The sequence below is a fragment of the Fukomys damarensis genome, unplaced genomic scaffold (assembly GCF_012274545.1).
Source record: "Fukomys damarensis isolate Sample0158 unplaced genomic scaffold, DMR_v1.0_HiC HiC_scaffold_5, whole genome shotgun sequence".
NCBI classification, from domain to species: Eukaryota; Metazoa; Chordata; class Mammalia; order Rodentia; family Bathyergidae; genus Fukomys; species Fukomys damarensis.
Window position 1 is genome coordinate 37,184,995 of NW_022900917.1, and position 20,807 is coordinate 37,205,801.

Sequence of the window (20,807 nt, forward strand, 5' to 3'; positions counted from 1 at the left end):
TAGTAACTTATGTAATCAGTTTCCATCACCAACCACAACCAACAAAAGATTGGTTATTTTCCTACTGGTTTTCCAGACTCCCCCCCCCACTCCATGCAGTATTATGCACTGATGTTTTGTATTATTGATAGGAAAATTATTATTCAAAAGAAGAAAAGCTTATTTTATTTAATAGCAACACTGAAGAGCCAATTCTTAGTTTTAGCCCCCAGAGTAATGAGCAAATCTGAACCATGGTCTAAATCCAACTGAACCAAAACAAAGCCATGGAGGTGAACAACTTACTAGAAATGGAGGTGTTATTGTCCAGAATGAATATTTGTTTGGAGAGTAACAATTAGACAGGAAGACTGACAGACAGACAGAGAGAGATGAATGTTTGGAGAGTAACAATCAGACAGAGAGAGAGAGAGAGAGAGAGAGAGAGGGGACAGGGTACTATTAAACTGATTCAGGTGAATAATTCTAATCTTATTTTTAATTAAATGAGGAAAATTATCTATAATGAGGCATTGGACTTTACCCAATAAGGACAGAAGAGCCCAAAGAAGAATTTTAGGACTAAAATATCAAAAATATTATATCATTAATATAACAGCAATAAAATTTTACAGATGTCAAAACTGCAGTTTGTTTCAGATATACCACCCAAAAAGGTAAGTAAAGCTCACTTGATTTAGCTTCACACTAGCTGAGGCAGGAGCCCCTACTTTTGTTCATTTTCAGGCACTGGACATTCCAAGAGAAAGGCCAGTGGTAGAGTTAAAATTCAAAACCAAGCATTCTGAATCCCGTGCTTAAGAGCTTGGTAACTTCTCAATCTGCTTCTTCAACTGCTACATGAAAATGATAAAAACACCTGAAATTGATTATTAAAATAACTATTTGAAATACATAATGCACTGATAGTGGTGTCAGATACACCATAAATGCTTGCCGAATATCAACTGCTATACTCTTCCCAGAACAAAGAAAGACAAAGCAATGCTTTATTGCAATCAAGGTACTCAGTCTTAAGTTCTCAAGGAATTATACTGGATCCAAGATGAACATATGACAAAAGGTCTGTTCTGCCAACTTCTACCCCAAACCATAATCTACTACCACAGGTATCAGCCAATGACAAAGACAAATGAAAACACACTGTGAAATCAGCCTTGATAGGATTATTTTTATGCTTCCTATAAAGGGTCAACCACTAGAAGTTGACTCCATAAGTGTTTTAAAATCCAGCCAATCCATAGATATACTCTATTCCACAGGGATAGAAGGGAGTGGGGGGGGGTAGGAGCATCTATACAGCAATATTTCCCTATTTAAGACCGACAATGGTGTTACCATTCACACATCTTCAAGGAAGAAACCACAAATCAAGGAATCTCCCTTACTCTTCCTCACTTTCCACATGCAACTGATAATATTTTTCTGCCAGTGATTCTATTCTACAGGTTTTATAATTCATCTCCTAAACTTTGAACTAGTCCTCCAAGAACAATCTCTTTACTCTCCAATCCACTCGCTATAATGACAGCACGTTAATGTGTCTGCTTGCAAAAAGAACCACAATACTTTGCAGCTCCATCTGTATGAGACAGAGCCTATTTCTCCATGTGGATCTCTAGAGGGATCTCAAATATTCTACTGAATCATTCTGGCCAACATAGAGCACCAGAAGTAACATTGTGTAAATTTCAAGCTAGGCATCATCAAATCCTGTAGCCTCTGCTCTCACTGATCTCGGAACTCAGAGTCCCCTATGTGAAGAACATCTGCTATGCTGTTTCAAAATGAAGGATGAATGATCCAACTGCCCTGCTGCTCTCACTGGGAGCCAATCATCCTAGACACCTCAGCTGCATAACTCAACCTAACAGCTGGCATAGACTTGAGAGAACCAAGCAGGATCGATGGAGCTAGTCCATACAGGGTGACTTTGCCAAGTGACCCACAAAATGGAGAGGACAAACAGTAGTTGTGCAGGTCACTAACTTTTGAGGTAGTGTGTCACAAAGCAAAACAGGACAGATATGGGCTCCATTTAATGCTTTAAAATTTGCAGGTAGGAATATCAATTAATAAAAGCAACTTTCATAAAGCAAAAAGTACAATATAGGATATATAATGAGGAATAAAAACACTGGAGATTTTAATTTCACTTCTAAGTTCACTACATCTAAGATGGAAAAAGTTAGGATATAAAATATAAAAATAATATAAGATAGACTTGATTAATATTTATTAAGCCATCCATCTTAAAAATAAATACACTTTAAATGAAATAAAAGCAAAAACAATACAAAATAAAAAACAGAAGCTTTCTACCTGGAAATTTTAAAACTCATAAGTAAAATTTCTAGAAAGAAATAATAACAAAAAATTATATATCAGTGTCTAACCTCAGCTAAAAGAAATTTAAAAGAAATTTTGGCATTAAAAATATATACTAATGCAAATAATAAAATAAATTTAAAATCTGACTAAAATTTTTAAAACAAGAATATCAAGATAAATCACTGAAAAACCAAAGCCAGGCATTGATAAAAGTAGAATTTTCTCATATCTAGAAAACATAAAAATAGTAAAAAAATTAATAATCTTTTAAATCACTAAAAAAAATGCCACTAGCAAAACTAATCAGGGAAAATAGATGAACTGAATATATAAAATTATAAAGTAAATATCCATAAAAACAGAAAAAAGTAAAAGAATCCTAAGAAATTTGTTCAACACCAAGAAAATAAATTTGAAAACCTGGGTGGAAAGAATAATTTACTAAGAAAACATAGTGTGCCAAAACTGAAGTAAAAAATGTAAACAAAGTAATATCAATAGAAGAAATCAAGGTAAGAGCTAAACTCTCCACCACTAGAAGCTGCAGGCTCAGATAGCTTCCCAAAGTAATTGTAATAAATCTTTAAAGACAATAATTCTAATTCTAATAGCATATAAAATGTTTCAGGGCATTAAAAAAGAAGTTCTTATTTTTATGAAGTGAATATAACATTTGTACCAAAGATGGAAAGAAATTTAACAACAAAAAAGAAACCTGGGCTAGTGATGTAGCTCCTGTCTAACATGCGTGAGGCCCTGGGTTCCATCCCCACTACTGCCAATTTAAAAAGATAGAGGAGGAGGAGGAGGCAAAGAAGAAGATGAGGAGGAGGAGAAGGAGAAGGAAACTGCAGACTCATTTTATTTGTGCATATAATAAAATACCTATGTTTTGTATAAGTACTACATTAAAAGAATGATTTACGAAGAATAAGTGGTGTTCATTCTGATAATACAAATATAGCTCAGAATCAGGGAATCTGTTTAATACAGCTCACCTAATAATATAATTCATCATATTAATATCTCTGAGGAGAAAAAATATAGTCATTTCTTTTATGCTAAAAGTACAAAATTCATTATGCATAACTGAAGAATTCCCACTAAGGACAACAGCAAAGAAAAAACGATCAGTATCTCTACCATAATTTAACATTGTACTGGAGTTAACAACCCATGCAATTGAACATAAGAATGAAATTTTGAGATACAAAATTATGAAAGAAGGTGGTAAACATTTACTTTTTACAAATGATATGACTGTTTACCTTGAAAGGCAAGAGACTTAACTAGAGAACTGTTGCAAACCATACAAGAATTGAGTAAAGTACCAGAGTAAAATTTTTTTAAATATAAAAAATATATATTTTGAAATATACAAAAGCCAGTCAATTAAAATTACAATGGAAGAAGAGACCCTATTTGTGTATATCACTATTATAACTTGGAGTACAAAGGACATAAGATTTTAAAAATGGAGATTAAAAAAGCACATACAGCTTACCTTAGTGATCATTTCAATACTTCAGTTTTATAATTTCCTGACTTCTCCTCCAAATACTTTAATACCTGCCTCAACCATTCACTCCATGAATGCCGCCTTTTGTCATTTTTAGTTATCAAATCTCATCCTAATCTCAATTTCAGGAAGCTACTGTATGATCAGCAGTCCCTCTAGTACCTTTCCTCACTCCAAAAAGTCTACATTTGATCATTTTTATTGACAAACATATACACATCTGATTCTGCCCTTATAAATGGAATAAATACAGAAAATTTTTGATTACTATTACAATTGCTGAATTGGTTTCTTATAACTGTAGTAACCATCTTGATTATGATGCTCCTATTTCTGCAGTAGTTTAATCTCTCTATGACAGGTATATATTTCTTCTGCTTGTCTCTATTAAGTTGGCAGCTTGAGAGTGCAGAACTTCCATTGTTTTAAGACTTTGCATATCGGAATGTACTTCCTTGCAATACATATACTTTGATTTGTCATGTGTACATCATACAACAATTTTCTTCTTAAATACTCCTGAACATCTGTATGTGGTTGTGTATGCTCATAATCCTAGCACTGTGGAGGCTGAGGCAGAAGAATCATAAGTTCAAGGCTAGTCTGGGCTACAAAGTTGAGTTCAGAGCCAGCCTGGACTGTATGATGAGATCCTCTATCAAAAATTAAAAAAAAAAATAGCAAAATTTATTTAATTTTGATACTCAGGAGAAAGTTTATAATTTTCAGATGTTATTGACAATTTTGCCTTGATTATCTGTAATTTCTACCTATCAAAAAGAATATTTAAGCACATAGATGTATATAAATAAGTCATTGTAAGGAAATACTTTAAGGTTTTTATATAGCTACAGTGACTTTTTTTCCCCTCACAATACTACAATCTAATTTTGTATCATGGTAATATATTATGAAGTCAGTATGGCTTAGAGATAGAATTCTATGTAGACTATATTTAATTTCTTAGCTTACTTTGCAGCTACTCATAGCTTCCTATTTTTCTAAATCATGATAAACTTGTATTTTCACAGAAATTTATTTGTTGCCAAATGCTTCTATTTGCATTCTCTTTTTAGTCCCCAGGATACTTGCATGAAACTAATGTCACCTCATTTTATAAAAAAGGAAACAGAGTCAGAGAAATTGAGAACATTATCGAACTTTACTCAGAAGTTATAAAATCAAATCTAGGACCCCCTTTCATTAAAAGCATTAATAATTAATCCCAGTTGTTTGGAAGGCTGAGACCAGAGGATCACAACTTTGAGCCTGGGCAACTTACTAGGAAGCTGTCTAAAATTTTTTAAAAATTAAAAATGTCTAAGAATGTACATCAGTGCCATTTAGAATCAGTTTTGATTGGTTCATTTCACTTGTGGGTTATTTATTGTTTTGTTTTGTATTTTCAGTTTTGTTTGCCTCCATTTTTATTGACAAGAATTCTTTTGCCTGTGATGATTTTTAAAGATGAGTCAGGTTTGTTTTGTATGATGCACTAAAACAAATACTTGGCTCTAGAAATAAATAGATAGATAAAATACTCTTGAATGTGCTTACTGTATTGCATTAAAATATTTTAACCCATAATTGAGACTCGATAGTAGAAATGTTACTAATTTGTTACAGCTTATTTCTTAATAACAGTATATATCTCTTGGAATAGTGAGTTATACACCCTAAAGCTGGGCTTTCACATGTTGTTGTATGAGCCTATATCAACTTTTATGGATCTTTTCCTCTGCATTTTATCTTCTAGTAATTTTTGAATCTTTTTAAATCAATCTACCAAGTTCTGTAATTTACATTGAATACCATTTATCATACTATTGTTTTTATTACTCAAATGCTTACTAATTATATCATCATGTACTTTAAAGTCACTCGAGTATAAAAGAAACCCTGTACTCTTCATTTTTTACTTTTGTTTTGCTCTTCTATGTCATGCAGAAGCAAGAAGGATTAAGTTGCTTTAAATGACTTCTGATTTATATTCTTTTTCTTAAAAATGGCAATAATTCCTCTAGGTCTCAATGCCTCAAAATATTGGTAATTAATCATTAATGTTTTACTAGCTACCAATGTTTCCTGACTCTATTTTTATAATATTGCCTGTTTCTGTCCAATATCCTTTAACAGAATCAACAGGAATGAGTGATTAGTACCCTGTTCAACACTACATGTCCCAAGACACAAGGGCAAGTGTTCTCCAAACAAAAACAACTCAGTTGATATTTATTGAATTAAGTCAGTAAACAGTGAAGGAAATACAGGCCTGAGTATCTTAAATTAATAAATCTCTTTAGTGGAAGCTCTCTGGTCCCTAAATGTATGTTTCCCGAGCTCTTTTATAGCCCTACATAGCATAGACAATCAATTTTAAATGAATAGTCCAGCCCACCTGGGAATTATCTGACAAAAAAATTAACTCTCAGCAAAGAGAATTCAAGGAGAGCCACTATAAATAAGTAAAATTACCTGGCCATACTGCTAATTCTTCTATATCTTGACATGTTAAAGTGTGTTTAGATACCAGCTAGCTGAAAGGTCCTCTTTCTAAAATCTCATCCTTTAGTCCTGGCCTAAAAGAAAATAGTCATCTTTTGATATTTATTCTTAGACATGGTAATACTATGATTTCATATATTTTTATTGCCCATTTTCTGGAATAAAGATAGGAAAATTTTATTCCTTGGGATGAAACACTTTCTGCTGGCACAGAATTATTTTTCTCATTCGAATCTTTTAGGGCTTTATGAGATTTAAATGGAATAAAGTATCTGCACCTGCATTTTTGTGGGAGTAAAACTCATGAGTAAAACTGAACTGTGTCCATGGGGGTCAGATAGACCCCATGGTTATTTGACACCATTAGCTTCGTGTCCCCAGGGAGCACATAAAACACATTGTACCTTCCTATCTGAAAGCATAATCAGAATCTATCTGCAATGCCAAACACGTAAAATAAGAACATCCCATTCAATTAGTCACCTAACATTTAGTCCACATGATGCCAAACATCTGGAGACTTGGAAACATCCAAACGAATGAGCGACTTTTTCACTTTTTTTTCTGAATTTTGTTGGCAACATGTGAACAGTCAGATGTGGGCACTTCTGATGGTGTTACATTACCTTTAGACATCAGGTTACAAAGTCTGTTAAAAAACCTTAAGCTTTTTTTTTTTAATTTTATTGAGTTTATTGGTACATTTTAGGGATACAGTACAGTTAAGCTTTAATATCTAAAGAATACCTAGCATGTAATCTTTGTGATTTGTTTTGATATGGCATTTATATAGAACGCTTATAATGGTAAAAATTAGGATCATCGATGAATATAAAATGTAGGTTTCATAAGGTTTGCTTTCCTTGGAAAATATCTACACTGAGATAATCTGTCTTAAGCTTTCTATATACTGCATTTTTAATTCAGCAGGTGAGGTTTCTCTAGGAGGGGTGTGGGACTGAAAATATTTTTTGGCAGGGAAAGGGAAAACAAAGAGGATCAAGGTCCAGTGACCAAAGGCCAAAACAGGATGAAGCTTTGGCAGCATCCTTAGATACAGATACAAAGCCTGACATCCAAATGTGGGTAAGAGATGCTCCTTACAGAAAGCCTGGAGGATGGAGGATACCCTGGCTTAATACAAGGACAACATAGAGAGCCACTGGGGTTTAGACCTACTCCAAAAAAAGGCAAACACAGAGGACAGAAACCTGGGGTTTGTGATAGAAAATTTCAAATTTGTTATCATAATTCCCTTCCTCGATCGTCTGCTTCCTCTTCCCCTCACGCTCATCTCTTGTTCTCTTCTCTTCCTCCTCCTTCTTTTGCTTCTTCTTCTTTTTCTGTTTCCTCTGTGTATTTATGTCCTCAGATGTAAATGGGGGGGGGGACTCTACAAACAGAACCCTCTCCTGTGACCTGATTACTCTCTCTAGCCACCACTCTAGCTCTCCTTTCTTCCTGGCGGTGATACTCAAGTGATATACAAAGGACACATGTGTAAATACCAAATAGTTTATTTAGTATGAGAAACTGAAACGGTAAATAAGGACTAAAAGGTATAAGAGATAATGTGAAATAGGAAGAAAAGGGACAAAGGGGAAGGGGAAATGGGAGGGGTAGGGGAGAGGAAAGAAGGGAATGGCATCAATGTGAGAAAATGAAAAATAATGGAAACAAAGTCTTTGTAGATTGGGAGAGAAACAGGGGTTGAAGGGAGGGCAGGGGTGTGGGGAAAAAGTAAGAACCGAGATTGATTATGTAAAGGTAGAAATTTCCAACAATGAATGTCATTATATTGTATACATTAAATGTACCAATAAAATTAATAAAAGTTAAAAAAATAATAAAATAAAAATACCAATGGATGTTATCATTTGAAGAATGAATCACCACACTTCAAATAAGTAACATACTACTTCCAATGACTATGGAGGATTTTAAAGATAATCTGGTAGTAATCATAATCACATATTTGGAAAAGTAACTAAGAGAGTAACCATTTAGTAAATTTGCTTCTAATTACTGAGTCACAGTACCTTGCAGCTAAAACTCTATCAGAACCAAAGTGACTCTAGGTGATTGGAGTCCTTCTCTCAGCATTTTTGTCAATTGCCAAGTAGCCATAAATTTTACCACAGTCTATTTTGGAAAAGGGACAAAATAGAAATCTCTATAAAATTCTTTAAATGTTGTGTGCAAGAAAAATATACAGATGTTTAACATGAGCGAAATATTAGAACTACATCCTTGATTATTACATCCATTGAAATCAATATTTACCTTGCCTGAACAAATTGTTTAATGTAACAAATTGCTTGAAACAATACAATAAAATTCTGAAATCATTTTCCTTCTGTATATATAAACAGGGAGAAAGAATTTAAAAGTAAAACTCGAATTATCAAGGTTGTATGGCTGACTTTAGTTCAAAATTCAAAATACTCTGGCTTATTTCTGTGGTTGATTAAGTGTCCCTTGTAAAGCACCCTATATCTAAGCAGCAACATTATAGGCAATTACATAGAGTTACAAGATTGTTCACTGCTCACAAGGTTAAAAATGGAATATTTATACAGGTAATTAAAATGGATTATGGGCTCATCAAAGGTTATTTTAAAATGGTCTGTGAAAAGAACACCAAATCCTGTCAGTCAGTCAGAAATAATTCCCTCAGTTCCCTCAGACATTTGCCAGTTGGTTTTCTAAAAGACAGTTGAGTAGCCAGAAGCAGGTCTTGAATGTAATTGTAAGACATAAAGAAGAATTACAGCATGGCTTTTACAATGAACAAATTGTGCTAGGCTTCCAAATTGTGCTATTTGTAGTTTGAACACAGAAGCAGGGGGTAGCCATATGGCAAGGGCCACCCTTCTCCAACACAAAAAGTTATTAAGTCTCCTAGAGTTGGCTACAGGAAACCATAATTATTTTCAAATGGAAAAAACCACAAATTTCCTTTCCTTCTCCTTACAGATCATTTTCTTATCCCAAGTTACATATTTTCAACTTCATCACACATCAGAATGTTAGGTCAAACTCCCATCCTAAGCATATTAAAATTCTTTCCTACCCCTGAACCTGTGGCACCAACAAGACTGCTATTTCAGTATTATGATTACTTTATGATTGTCCCATGCCTTTCCTATCAGTTGTTTTTCAACTGCACAACTGAGAGCACAATACTACCATTTTAACTGTTCTCCAGAAACTAAAGCTTCTGTTTATGTTTATTAATGTTTCTAAAGAGCATCACTGGTGTTTCTCCGTGTTAGCATCATCAAAAGAAGACAATGAAAAATGAAGGGACCAAAAGGAATTTTTCTAGTAAGGGGTCATGATCCAATTTTCTCAATCCAGATCTTTGTTTCATTTACCTTGAAGTTCACTGCTTCTTTTTTCATGTACCATGGATACTAAGCAGTGGAAAAATTTTAAAAATGATTCAAAATTATTCTTTTCTGGTTTAAAAATTCCTAATTTAATAAAACCTTTTTATAACAGAATTGCTAGACTATGGGATATTCAGATAGAAGAAAAATTATTTTTTCTAAAAATTTCCACATTGCTTCTTCATAGACCAGCCCCAGGTACACGCTTACCTAGATCTCACCCAGTTCTCATGATAGAACTATGAAGCACAGCAAGTTAGTTTCTTTGTAATGTAAAAAATAGCAGTTATACTTACTGGGAAATCTGAGCATCGATATAAGATCTGTAAAACGTCTTTCACTGGGGTAAGTGAAATGCCCATGGAAGAGGTGAAGGAATTTGTCATTAGAAGGGCTAAAGGTGTAGGGGAAGTAGGAAGGGTAGGAGAAAGGAAATAAGGGAAAAGAAAAAATGTGAGAAAATGAAAAAATAGAAACAAAGTCTTTGTAAATAGGGAAGGATAGAGGGGATGAAGGAAGGCCAGGGGGTACAGTGGAAAAATGAGAACCAAGAACTGTCATGTAAAGGTACAAGATCCCATTGATGAATGTAACTGTACTGTATACCTAAAAAGTACCAATAAACTCAATGAGGAAAAAAAATAAATAGTTTGTCATCAGAAAGAGATTGCATTGTTTTCTAAAAAATATAGTAAGGGTAATATCAGCAATTTTCTTTGAAAAAGATTTAGGGAGATATTAGTTTACAGGGAGCAGAAACAAACTCATTTTTCCTGATTTTGCTCCCTAAATATACTCCCTGCTACTCTTTATCTTATCAGGAGAAATGCAAGCCTGTGAATGTGTCCAGAAGCACAGAGCAACACACACACACATAAGCACACACACATGCATGCACACACACACACACACAACACACAGGTGCATACATGCACACCCTTTAAACAGACATTCCATATATTGTGGTGGTTATTTATTCTCCTGTATATTCACTGAGCTATGAATGTTTGATGCTCTAGAATGGTTTGTACAACTATAGCATTTGTTACACCCAAACATTTATCAAGTGAGAAATGTCTAAAAACCATCAATTATCTGATATATGAATGAATATTCTCTATGTGAATCACATACTATATTTCATAGATTCTTAAGGGCCCATCTTTTCACAAATTAACAATTCTTATGTCATGATGAATCTTTCTATTGATGATATGCATAATTAGTGCTTTCTTTCTTACTTGCACCTAAAATAATAGATTGTCTAACTAAAGAGGCTAAACTTTGGTATACACTCTTTTTTTGTTCTTAAAAGGCCCTCAGACTGTTCTACAAAAAATTTATGCTATGAATTCAAATGCCATAGACTCATTTTTTCATGGATGGATTCACATATGATGAATTTATATGACTGGATTTAATTACAAAGTACTATTTTGTCTAGAAAAATGGTTAAAAATACATTTACCAATAGTATCTTCCTTAAAATCAAGGCTATCATAAAAGCAAAAACAATATCTCAAAAATAAGATCAATCTTTTTAAATAAAACTAACTCTATGGGAAACTCATATTGACCTTGATTTTCCTTTATTTAGTCAAATTATAGGTGACATTACGGAATCACTGCCTTGGATACTGTTGCTCAAACACTCAACATTCATTCCCAGCCACAAACCTGTAGACAAGCAAGATAAAGATAAAACATGGCAACTATACTATCTAAAGAATGTGAAGATATTTCCCAATATTTTCTCTTAATTTCAAATATTTAGGCAGAAGCATTTTATTCTAAGTAGAATTCATTTGAAATAATTTTTATTCACATCAATATTTTAGGACCCAGAGCAATGGATGAGTAGAAATTCATACTCACCTTTCCTACTTATGATCTCTAACCATATCCCCTTGTTGCCCAATAGTCTATTAGGAAGAACACCCATCATGAATATATTTAACAGTCGACAGCAGCCTGCCCCCTGGCCTTCAGCCACCCAACCTTTGGTTGAATCAGTTTCATAACTGACCTTCCCTTTATTCAAATGTGTCCTGAACTGGCAGAGGAATAATCTTGGTGATCTTTTCCATCTCCAATGCTTATAATCTAAAATTAGGTTTCTTCTGCTTTACGTCCTCATGCTTTGGCTCCTTCCTTTTAGCCTGGCCCCTCACAAAAATATTAAATTGTAGCCAAACATAAATTATGCATATTTCTGCTCTGCAAAATATACTTTCACTTCTGAGTCATTCAGCTCCAATTTTACTTCATTTTTCTATATTGCTGGTAGGAATGTAAATTAGTCCACCTCTATGAAAATCAATTTAGGGAGTCCTCAGAAAACTAAAATAGAGATTGCATTTGATCCAGATATATCAATCTTTTTATTATATACCCAAAGGAATGAAAGTTGACATTCTAAAGATATAATTGCATACCTATATTTATTGCAGCATAATTCACAGTAGCCAAGATTCGGAATCACCGTAGGTGTCCATCAACAGATGAATGGATAAAGAAAATGTGGTATTTATGCACAACAGAACAAATTTTGTCATTTGCAGAAAACAGATGGATCAGGAAATCATGATGTTGAAAAACATAAACCAGAAAGATAAATATTTCATGTTCTACCAAATACATAGAATATTAAAAATATGGCAAGTGGAAGAAAGACTATTATTAGACAATATGGAGGGAATAAAGGGGAAGAGGAGTGAGTACTAAGAGTCAGTAATGTGGGGATAGAGATGATCAAAATATATTATAATATTGAACACTCTCCTAGAGTGTGAAACTTCAGGATAGTGGGGAAAGGAGTTTGATAGGAGTAAAAATGATAAAAGTATGGAATGTTCATGTACAAACCTTCCAAAATATAATCTGTACAACCAATATGCTCTATTAAAAAGTGTGGAACAAAAAAGAAACCTCAACGAAGATCCAAATTGAAATTCTAGAACTGAAAAGTATAAATCCGAGAAAAACACCATTATATAGTTTAAATCAAAGTATCACTTGCTTCCAGCAATGAATTTGGAACTATTGCTTCCCTTTCAATTTCACTGAAGAGTTTAAAGAGCAGTGACAATAGTTGTTCTTTAAATGTCTTGTAGAATTCAGCAGTGAAGCCATCAGGACCTGATGGCTTTTCTTTGCTGGTAAATTTTTAATTACATTTTTTTATTTCAGTGATTGTAATTGGGGTGTTTAGAATTTTTTTTATTCTTTGTTCGGCTTTGGTAATTCATATGCATCTAGAAATCTGTCCATTTCTTCTGTCTTCCATTTTATTAGAGTACAGGTTCTCAAAATAAATGATCCTCTGGATTTCTGCGGAATTTGCTGCAACTTCACCTTTTTCACTCCTAATTGCATGGATTTGAGTCTTTTTTAAAAAATAAGTTTGGCTAAGGTTTTATCAACTTCATTTATTCTTTTGAAAAACCAACTCTTCGATTCATTCTTTTTTTTTTTTGTATTGTTCTCTTAGTCCCCATTACATTGATTTCTGCTCTGATCTTTATAATTTCTTCCCTCGTAGGAAGCTTCTTCTGGGAGCTTAACATTCAGCATTAGGTTGTTTATTTGAGCTTGCTCCATTTTCCTAGGTAGGTATTCACTGCTATAAATTTCCCTCATAGAACTGTTATCACTGTGTCCCATAGATTCCTGTATGTTGTAGTGGCATTCTCATTTATTTGCAAAAACTGTCTAATTTCTTCTTTAATTTCCTCTGTGACCTACTGGTTGTTCAGGAGAGTGTTTTTAATTTCCAAGTGTTTGTGAGGTTCTTGCAGTTTCTTTTGCTACTGATCTCCAGTTTAATTGCACTATGGCCTAATAATATACATGGGATAACTTTAATTCTTTTGCATCTAATTAAACATGTTCTGCGAGCTACTATATGGTCTATTTTGGAGAATGATCCATGTGCAGTCAAAAACGTATGTTCTAATTTTGTAGGGTGGAACACTCTAGACATCTATTAAGTCCATTTGTTCAAAAGCTTGGTTCAGTTCTAGTATTTCGTTGATTTTTTTTGTCTAGATGATCTATCTATTTGTGATAGTGGGATATTGAAGTCCCCCACTACAATTGTATTAGTACTTATTTGGTGTTTCATGTCCCTTAATATTTGTTTTGTATAGTAACAAAACTATACAAGGAGGCATTAGTATTTGGTCCTTATATATTTATGATTGCCATCTCTTCCTCTTGGATTGTTCCCTTGACAAGGATGTAGTAACCTTCTTTGTCTCTCTTAATTAGTTTTGGTTTGAAATTTACTTTGTCTGCAAATAAGATAGCTACCCCTGCTTTTTTCCAGGTTCCTGTCACATGGAAAACTGTTTTCATCCTTTTACTTTCAGTCTATGAGTTTCTTTTTGAACTAGGTGTGTTTCTTATATATTATGTATTGTTGGATTTTGCTTCTTAATCCATTCTGCCAGTCTATTTCTTTTGATTTGTGAATTGAGGCCATTAACATTGATGGTTATAACCATTATGTATTGCCTTATCATCATTTTTTTATTACCCTTTTGTTGGTTCTTTTTAATTGTTCCCCCTCTCCCTTGAATTTCTTGCCTTGCCTGATGGATTTACTCTATTGGGTCTCATGGAATTGTGGCTTTCATTGTCATTTTCTAGGATACTGTTTAGAATTGTTTGGAGAGCTGTTTCGGTATTCATGAAGTTTCTCAGGTATTCTTTGTCTTGGAAGTAACTTATTTCCCCATCAATTTTTTGTTTGTTTGTTGTTTTGTTTTGTTTTTTGCATCGGGGATCAAACTCAGGTCTTTGTGTTTGTGAGGCAGACTGCAGAATCACTGAGCTAAATCCCTGGCCCTCCCCATCAATTTTGAAAGGTAGCTTTGCAGGATACATCAGTCTAGGTTGGAGGTTGATTTCCTTTAGGGCTTGGAATACATCACTCCAGGCTGTCCTTGACTTTAGGGTTTGTGTTAAAAAGTCTGCTGTGATTCTGATGGGTTTTCCTTTGTATGTGATTTGTTTCTTTCCTCTTACTACTTGCAGTATTTTGTTCTTCTATTGGGTTTGAATCTAGGTACCAGCACAGCCAAGAGGCTAGAGACAGAGGGGGAGAGGGGAGGCCTCATGGCTCCACTCTTGCCCAGTCCACTCACACTGCTAGGAGGCCCAGGGGCTGGGGCAGCATCCCAGCTCCACACACCTGCACCTCTCTCTCACCAGTCTCTTTGTGCTGCAGTCCACTTACACTGCTGAGAGGCCTGGGGTTTTGGGGTGAGGTAGCCTGTTACATAGTTTAATAGAAGATTGAAGGTGGAATTAAATTACATCAGTGAACTTGAGTATAGTCAATAGGAATTATTCAATCTGAGAAACAAACAATAAAGAAAATAAAATATAATAAATAGAACTTCAGTGATCTGTGAACATCAGCTGGTCCAATATATGTGTAACTGGAGTCTCATGCATTGAAAAGACAGAAAATTGGACAGAAAACAATGAGGAAACAGGTAAAATATTTAAAAATTGAGCACAAATTATTAACATATGTAAGTATAAAGTACAGTGAAACCTGGATTGGTGAGCATAATTTGTTCCATAAACTTGTATATCAAAGCTAATTTACCATAAGAAATAATGGAAACTCAAATGATTCACTCCACAACCCATAAGTATTCATATAAAAATGAGTACAGTGGTGTAATATCACACAAAATAGTAAAGAAAATAAAATATAAAAAGAAAAACAAATGAAGCTGCACTTTCTTTTGAAGATCTTCATGGCTGTCTGAGGGAGACAAGAGAAAAGAGGACTGTTGTATAAAATGACTTTCACTATCTTTAGTAGAATCAATTATCTATTGGTTCAATGTGATCTTTTTCTCTTCATGCCAACTTTAACAAACAACCATCCAATGACATTGCTTTTGCTTCATTTTGAGGATTTTGCAGAAATTTGACATTACATTGTTGTTAAACAGATGCATCACTAGCTCTGTTACAGGGTTATTTGGGTGATACATTCGTACAAAATTTTGCACTGCCTCCCACATTTTACATATCTCCCTAATCTCATTCAAAATGAGGAATTCCTTGTCCTTTTTCTTCTCCTCAGCAAAGATCTCCTTCATAACCTCTTGATATTGGGAGACAATCACCCATAATCACACGGCAAGGGGAGAGGGCAGGAAAAATCATTGGCTCAGTTGTGATCATGTGACATTCTTCAGGTATTACTCACACTGCAAGACATTGATCATTTATCAAGTTAAAAAGTAATAGAAATGTTTGCTTCTGGCTCAGGCCCTCACGGCAGACACTAGCTGCAAGCAGAGGGACTCTGGCGCTGCAATGAGGCCAGTAGGTGACGCGCTTGCCACTTCCCAGTTTCGCTGCTGCCTGAGGTGGGGGCTGGGACGCCAGACAAAGGACTATTATCAAGGATATATAAAGAACTCAAAACAATCAGTCCCCCCAAATATAAAGACCCGATCCAAAAATGGGCATCCGAAATGAACAGACATTTCTCATACAAAGAAGTAAAAGCAGCAAGAAAATATATGAAAAAATGTTCCACATCACTGGTCATTCGAGAGATGCAGATGAAAACAACACTGAGATTCCACCTCACCCCACAAAGAATGGCTGCTATCAAGAAATCACACAATAACAAATGTTGGCGGGGTTGTGGGGAGAAAGGAACCCTCCTCCATTGTTGGTGGGAGTGCAGACTAGTGCAACCACTATGGAAATCAATATGGAGATACCTCAAAGAGCTTGGACTGGAGGTTCCATTTGACCCAGCCATCCCTCTGTTGGGTATCTTTCCAAGAGAACTAAAAGAATCATATCACAGAGAAGTATGTGCACCCATGTTTATAGCGGCACAGTTTGTAATAGCTAAATCTTGGAAACAACCTATTTGCCCATCCGTTGGAAACTGGATAAAGAAGATGTGGTTTTTCTATAAAATGGAATATTACTCAGCCATAAAGAACGAGAAAATAGATTCATTCATAGGAAAATGGATACATATTGAAGATATACTCCTAAGTGAAATAAATAAGTCCCACATGTGTAAATACCAAATAGTTTCCCTGGTGTGAATATTCTGCAACAATGCATAAGATTCTAATAAGATTACTGACATTTAGAAATGGGAGGAAAGGAGCTAAAGGTGTAGGGAAGGTGTGATACATAGGGGAAGAACAAAAAGGGAAAAGAAAAAAATGTGAGAGAATGAAAAGATGAAAATAAAGTGTTTGTAGATGGGGAGGGGAGGAGGGGGTGAAGGGAGGGCAGAGGTAAGGGGAAAAAAATGAGAATCAAGACTTGCCATGCAAAGGTACATGATCCCAACAATGAATGTAACTGTACTGTATCCCTAAATGTACCAATAAACTGAATAAAAAAAAAAAAAAGCTCACAGAGCTCACTGAAGACCAGGTGTGCAGCCCTGTGAAAGCATGAGAAGGGAACTATGCCTGTGCCGCCAGCTCTTCAAAGGTCTGAGTCTCCCAGGCGATTATTTATCTGGCATAGAATTAGTCTTTGAAGAACTTCATATGGTATTGGAGGATGGCAGAAGCAGTTTTGGTTGATCCCATTTAGTTTGCAATTGAACTCTCTGGAAAATTGCCATCAACATTACTGAAGACACTGAATGTCGTCTACTGCCACACTGGCAAGGCCAGATTCCTTTCAATAATATGTTGCAATAACATCAGCGGTGAATAGGATAGTGAACATGATAATTGTAAGCTGGAAACAAGAATGAATTATCAGCATTTTTTAGTGAATTTGAGGTCATTAGTAATCCAAGCATGGCTGCCTCTTTGTATACTATTGAGCAAAAAATTGATGAAAAAAAATTTTGAGCAGCATTAAGGTGATTGTACCTGTACACAGGAAACATTAATGAAGGCCTTTATTGACCAACTCTTCACTGAGGTTTACAATTTTGAGTTTGAAGATTTACAGATGAAGGATGGCCTTTGCAGTAGTCCACTGAATAAACATGATCACGGCTGCTGAACTAGAAAAAATACAGGATGAAATAGAAACATATTTGAGAAGTCTGCCAGCCCTGAATGGAAACTTATTATTATATCTCCTTTGATCCCAGACATTTTCATACATGGAATATAACTACAAGAACAGGTGGAATATCTTATATACCAACTCTTAGCTCACTTAATCTCTTCAGGAGTTCCAAACGGAGAGATCCTAAGGCAGTTGTTAAAGAAAATCTTCGCAATTGGCAAATTGCAAATTTGGCAAATACTGCAGGATTTAACACCGACAAGCTTTATAGAGTAAAGACTGATCATGTCAGTGCAATCTGGAGTATGGGGGGAAAAAAGGAGCCTGAATTTTATGATGGAATAACCATGAATCAGAGAGGAGTCATGACAGCAGCTCTTGGTGCTGATTGTATACCTATAGTTTTTGCAGATCCTGTCAAAAAAGCATTTGCAGTTGCTCACTCTGGCTGGAAAGGTACTTTGTTGCATGTTGCTATGGCTACGTTGAAGGCTGTGGTATCAGAATATGGCTGTAATTTGGAAGACATTATTGTTGTACTGAGACCTTCAGTAGGACCTTGTTGTTTTACTCTTCCAGAGAATCAGCAAATGCATTTCATAATTATCTTGCATGCATATGACTGTTTCTCACTAAATCCCTATATATACATCTGTAAAGCCACCAGGATTCTTCTAGGACAAGGAGGAATTCTTTCACAGAATATTCAGGACCAGAAGCAAGATCTCAACCTCTGCAAATCCTGCCATCCTGAAAAGTTTTTCTCCTCTGTCTGTGATGGCCTTAACTTTAATACACAGATTGGCTTCATATCAATTAGAGAATCAGATACTTGACTGGATTTTTATATAACTTCTTCCTTCTTCCAGATTGATGGCAAGAGAAAAATTAACTGATTTATGTAAAACATAGAGGGTTACAATGGAAAATTCGTCTTTAGTGTATATTTTCATTATTATTATCAAATCCAAATATATTTATTTAATTCTGATGATAACTGACTAAAACTTAGGATAACATTTTATAGATGAACAGGTTCTAAAATGTTGTTCTCCTTATTACATAGGTTTGTTGGATATTTATTAGATATTTTGTATTTTTCAGGTATTACATTAAGTATAAGTTAACTGAAATGACTAAGACTTTTTCCCTTTTCAATGCTCTTCAGGAGAAAAACCTTACAACTAAATTTTAATTTTAATAGCAATAGAAGAGTACAGAAAGAAGAAGGTTTAATTTTACCCAAAAGACAGGATAGAGAATGTATTACAGTGAAATTGACATACAGGCCCAGAGTATGTATAGGCTTTTAATAAGAGAAGAATAACCACAGCAGCAAGGGAACATTGTGAACCAGAGAATGAAACTCTGGAAATTTATACCATGTCTTAGAGACAGAACAATGTGAGCAGAATGAGGACTGGACAAACAGGTTAGAAATAGATTGGTGGGAGTCTCAAATGCCATGTTAAAGGTCTGGAGTTTATTTTCCTGGCAATTAGTAGGCATAAAAAGCAGAGGAGTGTTTTTATTTCCTTGTTATCCTATATAATATGATGGATTTGTATTGTGAGAAACTGAACCAGAGAGATTAAACAAAGACTAGTAAAAATACTTCAAGAAAGACATGATAAAGTCCCAATAAAGCAGTAGAATTAAAACAGGGGAGACAGTAAATGGATTCGAGAGATATAAGAGACATGGAATCAGTAGGTAATAGAATTGAGAGGTGAGAAAGAGTGGGCAAGTCATTGATTACTCCAAAACTTCTGCTGAGGTAATTATCAGGAGTACCAGCAAAGGGATGGAGGGGGTTTCGGACACAGGAGAAGGGTAATGAGTTTCACTTTATCACAGAATAGAATAGAATCATGGTACCTTGTTTAGTTTCATTCTTTTCTGCATCTCATAACCCAGTATGAAATTTAAATAAATAAAATACTTCATTTCTTCCAATTCAGGGATGGATTAACCACAAATAACACAGAAATTTCAGACTCATGAAAAATATTGTTTTCTTTAGTAGTAACAATAAACATTAAGGGATAATTTCACACGCTGAGAAAGCTTGATGAGTTTCTAATTCACTGTGTATTATTTTGTTTAAAGTTATAAATTTACAAAAAAAGTTATAAATTTACGAAGTAGTAGGCAGTCATATTTTATTTATTGTACCATAATATTCCAAAACCAAATAAAATTATTATTCATTACCTGTGGGGGAAAAAAGAAATGTTTGCTTCTCTTGTAGAACACTCATAGAACAAGTTACTTGCAATTTAAGGTTTTACTGTATTTGAATTGTACTATAAATGACCCTGACCTAACATTTTTCCCCCAGTACTAGGGATCAAACTCAGGACCTTGCTCTTGCCAGGCAGGCATAGAATCACTAAGCTAAACCCCCAGCCCCTAACATTTTTTTTTTAACCTAACATTTACAGAACACCAAAACTATGCCTGAAAAAATATACACATACTTTTTGAGACTCTATCATATGTTTACAAAGATCATGACATCTTAATAAATGTCAAAAGACTGACACTTTACAGAATACATCCTCTCACAATGACAGAATTAAGTTAGAAATGAATAACTATAAAATGTATTTTTAAATATTTATTTCCTTTTCCTCTTTCTATTTCTCTTTTTGATATATAAACCATTAAGATTAATCTCATACTACAGTATCTTAACATTTCACATTAGGTCCACCCTCACCAACAGTTGTTTCATAGTATTTCTAAAATTCATGTTTCTGTCAGCCATTAATTGGACTCAATCCCCCTGAATCCTCTTTCACTATCCTCTTGAAGTCCCTCCTGCATTCTTGTCCCTCACTTTCTCTCCCACACCTTCAGAAGTGTCCCAAACCTCTCCCTTCTTTTCTCGTATAAAAACAATTGTAAAAGCTTAATTTTGAATAATTATAAAACTATTATAAAAACTTAATTCTTCCCTCTTTTCTGTCTAGTGTTGGTGAGGCGCATATGTTTGTGAGCAAGTGTATCTGAGTGATAATGAT

At 34.6% G+C, this 20,807-nt stretch overlaps 1 pseudogene; it reads left to right on the plus strand.

The window, feature by feature from the left end:
* The first annotated feature begins 614 nt into the window (after positions 1-614).
* Positions 615-18,617, plus strand: LOC104861122 (annotated as a pseudogene).
* The last annotated feature ends 2,190 nt before the right edge of the window (positions 18,618-20,807 follow it).